The sequence below is a fragment of the Lepidochelys kempii genome, chromosome 24, assembly GCF_965140285.1.
Source record: "Lepidochelys kempii isolate rLepKem1 chromosome 24, rLepKem1.hap1, whole genome shotgun sequence".
Taxonomy (NCBI): Eukaryota; Metazoa; Chordata; order Testudines; family Cheloniidae; genus Lepidochelys; species Lepidochelys kempii.
Genome location: NC_136403.1, coordinates 18,400,870 through 18,407,986, shown reverse-complemented (window position 1 = coordinate 18,407,986; position 7,117 = coordinate 18,400,870). Strand labels below are relative to the sequence as shown.

The 7,117-nt window shown below is 51.8% G+C and overlaps 1 long non-coding RNA gene across 1 annotated transcript; it reads left to right on the top strand.

Annotated features, from left to right (window-relative positions):
• Positions 1-1,605: 1,605 nt before the first annotated feature.
• Positions 1,606-4,127, top strand: LOC144929851 (uncharacterized). Its single transcript, XR_013634977.1, has 2 exons — positions 1,606-1,692; positions 3,826-4,127. It is a non-coding gene; the product is annotated as an uncharacterized LOC144929851 (long non-coding RNA).
• The last annotated feature ends 2,990 nt before the right edge of the window (positions 4,128-7,117 follow it).

The window sequence follows — 7,117 nt, the reverse complement described above, 5'->3', positions numbered from 1 at the left end:
AAATCTTCCTTTCTTTCTTTCTTAAAACTACCTTATGCTCATGTAATGAATTTAAAGGCCCCCATGCTCTGGAGAGGAAAGAGTTCATGCTCCTGGGATCGCTGGCTGGAGACGAACAGCCATCAATCCAAAGGCTTAACAAGCGTGAATTGTATTCTGAAGAAGAGAATTGGCAGGATCAGCGATGAAAAGTGGGCTGAAGTCGAGTGTGGCTGAGCTGATGTAACTCTGAGAGGCAGAGGCCTGGAGCAGAGAGTGACGGCGGGGTGTGTGTGTGTGTGTGTGAGAAAGGTTCACCACAAAGCCAGGCAGAAACCCCTCTTCAGAACAGCCGAATTCTTGTTTTTCTGTCTACACAGACGTCTGGGGTTTGTTCGCAGGCACAAGCTGCACCCCAGATAGCCACGTCAGCAGGTGAAAATGTATTGTAGCCACAGACACTCAGGCAGCAAACAGACTTGTCTGTGGTTTTGAGTAAGATACAAATGACCAGCTAGCAAGATGCCTTTCCCCATCCAGAGAGTTAAATGGAACTGGGCAGAACTGCTGCAAAAGCAGGTGGCATTTCTCCAAGATCTGCCTGCCCACACGTTCAGTGAGGAGGCATTGGTGGTAACAACTCCCACAGCGCCACCTCTTGGTTGCTGGTGGTATTTCGTCCACAGGCACTGCCTGGGGAGGAGTGGGGAGCTGGGGTTTGTACTGAGAAGGGATTTTTCCAACCTCCAGGGAGCGCTCTGCAATGCGAGGTGTGTGCGTCCAGAGAGCAATTGTGCTCCGGCCCCCTGCAGCCCTGCGCCCCCTCGGAAGCGACCTGCGTCACTGTCGTGGCAGAGATGAGGCTGGGTGAGTGAAAGAAGATTCCTACTAAGTGTAGACACCATTGTCCTCCTGAAGCCAGGGGTCGAACCCAGGAATCCTGGCTCCCAGCCCCTGCCCCTACTCTAACCAATAGTCTCCGCTCCTCTCCAGGAGCAGGGACTGCTCCATCTGGAATGATAATGTCATAGACGGGGGATGGGATGAGATGGGAATTGCAGTGGGTGACTGTGGGGCCTGGATCAGAAGGAGAGAGGATTTTATCGGCGGTCGGAGGGGAGATGAGATTAGTTGGGGGTGGGGTGGATGGAACAAAATGGGAGGATGAAGAAGCTGGGGGTCCACTGGGGAGCTGAGAGGTGATGCTCTGTTTCCCTTCCACAGAGGGATCCTCCTTCTCCTACACGGGTAAATCGTGCCTGGAGCCCAAGAACTGTGAGCCCGGCCCCTTCTCGCTGACCTACCCACACAATGTCACCGTGCGGGCGAACATCGCCTGCTGTGACACCGACGGCTGCAACGCCGGGGCCATCCCAGGTGTGTGTCTGCTGCAAACCTAGAGCCCTGCTCCGGCCATACCTGCCTGGAGAGTACCCAGGAGTCCTGGCTCCCAGCCCAAAGCCCCCATTCCTAACCACTAGACCCCACTCCCTTCCCCGAGCTGGGATTGAGCCCAATGTGTGGTGACTCCCCACCCTTGGCTGACTGTGTGTGTCTGACTGTTCTCAGTGCCAACTGTGAGCTCCGTCCCCAACGGCCAGCAGTGCCAGTCGTTCCTCAGAGTGGGGCCATATAACTGGAACGAGAAGGATGTCTTGGCCTGCACCGGCGCCGAGGACCATTGTGTTGTGGAATCTGGGAAATTAAGACTGGGTAAGTCCTCCAGATGCGGGCGGGGTCTGAACACAGAGTACGAGGTGGAGCCCAGGTGTCCTGGCTCAGTCCCAGCCCCCCTTGCTCTGACCCACTAGACTCCAGTCCCCTGGCAGAGTTGCAGAGAGAACCCAGGAGTCCTACTTGCCGAGATGCCAAAGGAGCACCCAAGGAGGATAAGGCCACTGCGGAGAAAGTAAATGAATTCTCTGCATCAGTCTTCACGGCTGAGGCTGGGAGGGAGATTCCCAAACCGGAGCCATTCTGCTTTGGTGACAAATCTGAGGAACTGTCCCAGATTGAGGAGTCATTACAGGAGTTTTTGCAAGAAATTGATAAATTAAACAGTAATAAGTCACCAGGACCAGATGGGTTTCACCCAAGAGTTCGGAAGGAACTCAAACGTCAAATTACAGAACTACTAACTGTGGTTTGTAACCTACCATTTAAATCAGCTTCTGTCTCAACTGGCTGGAGGATGGCTAATGACACGCCTGTTTCGAAAAAGGGCTCCAGAGGTGATCCCGGCAACTACAGGCCAATAAGTTTGACTTCAGTACAGGGCAAAGTCATTGAAACTATAGGAAAGAAGAGAACTGTCAGCCACATAGATGAACATAATTTGTTGTGGAAGGGTCAACATGGTTTCGGTAAAGGGAAATCACGCCTCACCAGTGTACTAGAATTCTCTGAGGGGGTCAACAAGAGTGTGGACAAGGGGGATCCCATGGATATAGTGTACTTAGATTTTCAGAAAGCGTCCCTCACCAAAGGCTCTTAAGCAAAGTGAGCTGTCATGGGATAAAATCCTCTCATGGCTCAGTAACTGGTTAAAAGATAGGGAAAAAAGGGTAGAAAGAAATGGTCAGTTTTCAGAATGGAGAGAGGGAAATAGTGGGAGTCCCTCAGGGATCTGCACTGGGCCCAGTGCTTTTCACCATATTCCGAAATGTTCTGGAAAAAGGGGTAAATAGTGAGGTGGCAAAATTTGCAGAAGATACAAAGCTACTCAAGATAGTGAAGTCCAAAGCAGACTGTGAAGAGGTACTAAAGGGTCTCTCAGAACTGGGTGACTGGGCAACAAAATGGCAGAGGAAATTCAGTGTTGATAAATGCAAAGTAATGCACATGGGCAAACGTAATCCCAAGTAGACATACACAATAATGGGTCAAATTTACCACTCAAGAAAGATCTTGGAGTCACTGTGGAGAGTTCTCTGAAATCATCCACTCCATGTGCAGTGGCCGTCAAAAAAGCAAACAGAATGCTGGGAGTCATTCATAAAGGGACAGAGAATAGGACAGAGATCTAACCCCAAAGATCGTGTTGCCTCAATATAAATCCATGGGACGCCCACAGCTTGAACACTGCGGACGGATGTGGTCGCCCTGTCTCAAAAAAGATCTATTGGAATTGGAAAGGCTTCAGAAAATGCCAACCAAAATGATGAGGGGGATGGATTGGCTGCCATATGAGGAGAGATTAATAAGAGTGGTACTATTGAGCCTGGAAAAGAGACGGCTAAGGGGGGATATGATCGAGGTCTAAAGAAGGTTGAAGGGTGTGGAGGAAGGAAATAAGGAAGTGTTATTTACTCCTCCTAAAATAAGAACGAGGGGTCACCACAGGCAGCAGGTATAAAATAAACCAAAGGAAGTACTGCTTCACACAATGCACTAGAAACCTGTGGAACTTATTGCCGGGGAAAGTTGTGAAGGCGCAGACTATAACAGGGTTCAAACAGGAACTAGAGAAGTTGTTGGAGGACAGGTCCATCTGCGGCTATTAGCCAGGATGGGCAGGGAAGGTGGCCCTAGCCTCTGTTTGCCAGAAGCTGGGAATGGGCGACAGGGTATGGATCACTGGATGATTCCCTGTTCTGTTCATTCCCTCTGGGGCACCTGGCATTGGCCAGAGGATACTGGGCTAGATGGACCTTTGGGGTGACCCAGGAGGGCCATTCCTCTTCTGTTCTCATGTTGTTCCAGGCTCCCTGCTCTGAGCACTAGACCCCAGTCTGCCTGCAGAGCCGGGTGCAGTCCTGCTGGGAGGGGAGTGTGTGAGAGACCTCATGAGGGTCGCGGGGGTGGGGGGAATTGGGAACCCCCGATCACGTCTCTCCCCCTGTCCAGGTCACATCAAACTGAGGATGATTGCGGGTGGATGTGGCTCCCCTGGCGCCTGCGTGAAGAGAGCGTTGGTGAAGAAATACGCCCAGGGCGTGCCGGAGATCCTGAGCCAGGCCAAGTGCTACGCAGCTCCCAGGGCCGGTGGAGGCATCAGGGAGCCCTGAGCCCCGGCCTGGCATCCTCCCCTTCTGCTGCGTGCCGGGCTGCAGTGCACCTCCCTTCAGCAGCCTCCGGCTGGTGGTTCTCTTTGGGGGGATTGCGGGTTCCTTTTGTGCATTGGCTGAATAAAGCGAGTTCTGGGGAAAGCACCCCCCTTGCTCCTTGTCCCCTGACCGCCCCCTACCGGGCGCCTCCCGCCCCTATCTGTGCACGAGTGATGCTGGCAGGAAGAGAACCCGGGAGTCCTGACTCCCAGTACCACACCCTGTAACCCACCAGACCCCACTCCCTTCTGAAAGGCAGGGATAGAGCCCAGGAGTCCTGGCTCCCAAGCCCCCTGCTCTAACCATTGGACCCCTCTCCCCTTGCAGGGCCAGGGAATGGAACCCAGGAGTCCTGTCTGGACCCCCTCCCGGAAGGCAAGGCCCATTGCCGGGGAAAGGCACCGGCTGGCTGAGCTCCCCAGGGGAAGGAGGGCTGTGGGAAGGAGAGGCCGTGGCTCACCCAGCTGTCCAGGCGGGCGGGAACGCCCTGGAGGGGAGAAATGTCCTTCTAGGTTGATTTTGCAGGGCTCAGTTCGTCCCGCTCTCTGGAGCGGCTCCACTGGGAGTGCCGGGCTCAGAGAAGGTGTCAGGAAACAGGGCAGATCCCCCCAACTGGTGGTGCTCTGTGAGCAGATTTCACCCAGTGTGAACTCCTGGATTGCTGCCCCCGTCTGACCCCGGAGTCACAGCCAGTCCCCTCAGAGACTCTCAGACAAGCCGGACTTTGTGAGGAAAGGTCACGTACACCCCAAACCAGCCCACCCAGGTTGTTCCCAGCCCCAGGAGACCGGTCACTTACCCCAGAGCCACGGGACCCCAGATCCTCCACCAAAGGCAACGCTGGCAGCCAGGTCTGTAGGAAACTCGCTAAAGGGTCGTGAGCTAAGGAAAGGGAATGAGGGTCACAAGGGGTTAAAGCAGGTAAAATTCATGCCCGGGTGAGTCGCAGTCTGTAATTCCAAACGGTGGCAGTGATGGAAGAACCTGCCATTCTCCCAAGTCTTTTCAGGTGCCCCCAATCCGTCTCCAGGGATCCCCGCTTTGCATCCGGTTCCGGTCCCTGTAAGAGTCCAGCCAGCCCAGCGAGGCAGGATCCTTCCCTGAATCCATCCTTACAGCTTCTTCTCCCAGAGAACAAGCTGGCAGGGCCCCCACCCACGTGGGCTTTGCCTTCGATGCGGGGAGGGAGGAACGCGTTGGTCAGCACACACGATGGCCCCTGCCTTTGGACTCAGCACTTTCCTGGTGCTAAAGTTCCTGATTAGCATCCCTCCACCGTCTCTGCTGGGTCAGTGAGTCCCAGGGCTGTGCTCAGGGTGAATGGTTGTTACTCCGCTAAAACAGCAGACGGGGAAGGGAAAACCATACCACGGCCCACTGGTTTTCATGAAATCGAAACTCCAAACACACTGGTCTACCTTCGCCATGCCTTTGATCTAGGCCAGGGGCTCTCGACCTTTCCAGACCGCTGTACCCCTTGTGGCAGTCTGATGTGTCTTGCATAGCCCAAGTTTCCCCTCACTTAAAGCTACTTGCTTCCAAAACCAGACATGGAGTCTAAATTAGCTGTTCCCAGTCAAGAAAGAGATCTTGGAGTCACAGTGGATAGTTCACAGTACGCAGTGCATGTCAAAAAAGAGAACAGAATGTTGGGAATCATTAAGAAAGGGAGAGATAATGAGACAATAAATGTCATATTGCCCCTATATAAATCCATGCTACTCCCATTCTTGAAAACTGTGTGGAGATGTGGTCACCCCAGCGTATAAAAGAGATATCGGAATTGGAAAAGATTCAGGAAAGGGTCATAAAATTATTAGGGGGATGGAACAGCTTCCGTGAGGAGAGATTCATAAGAGTGGGACTTTTCAGCTTGGAAAAGAGACGGACAAGGGGGGATAGGAGAGAGGTCTAGAAAATCATGAGTGGTGTGGAGAAAGTAGATAAGGAAGTGTTATTTACTCCTTCTCATAACATAAGAACTAGGGGCCAGCAAATGAAATTAAGAGGCGGTAGGTTTAAAAAAACAAAGGGAAGTGTTTTTTCACATAATGCACCATCAACCTGTGGAATTCCTTGCCAGAGGAATGTGCAAAGTCCAAAAGTAAACTGGGTTCAAAAAAGAGCTAGATAAATTCATGGAGGATAGGGCTATCAATGGCTATTAGCCAGGCTGGGTAGGGATGGTGTCCTTAGCCTCTGTTTGCCAGAAGCTGGGAATGGATGACAGGGGATGGAACACTTGATGTTTGATTACCTGTTCTGTTCATTCCCTCTGGGCAGCTGGCATTGGCCACTGTCGGAAGACAGGATACTGGGTTAGATGGACCTTTGGTCTGACCCAGTGTGGCCCTGTCAGGGTTCCTTCCCCACTCTGAACTCGAGGGTACAGATGTGGGGACCCGCAGGAAAGACCCCCTCAGCTTATTCTTACCAGCTTAGGTTAAAAACTTCCCCAAGGTACAAACTTTGCCTTGTCCTTGAACCGTACGCTGCCACCACCAAGCGTCTTACACAAAGACCAGGGAAAGAGCCCACTTGGAGACGTCTTCCCCCAAAATATCACCCCAAGTCCTACACCCCCTTTCCTGGGGAAGGCTTGATAAGAATCCTCCCCAATTTGTACAAGTGAACACAGACCCAAACCCTTGGATCTTCAGAACAATGAAAAAGCAAACAGGTTCTTAAAAGAAGAATTTGAATGAAAGAAAAGGTGAAAGAATCACCCCTGTAAAATCAGGATGGTAAATACCTTCCAGGGTAATCAAATTCAAAACATAGAGAATCCTCTTGGCAAAACCTTAAGTTACAAAAAGACACCAAACCAGGAATATTCATTCCCTCCAGCACAGCTTATTTTACCAGCCATTAAACAAAAGGAAATCTAACACATTTCTAGCTAGATTACTTACTAACTAACAGAAGTTCTGAGACTCCATTCCTGAGCTGTTCCAGCAAAAGATCACACAGACAAGCAGTCCCTTTGTTTCCCTCACTCCCGATTTGAAAGTATCTTGTCTCCTCATTGGTCATTTTGGGTCAGGTGCCAGCAAGGTTGCCTTAGCTTCTTAACCCTTTACAGGTGAAAGTGT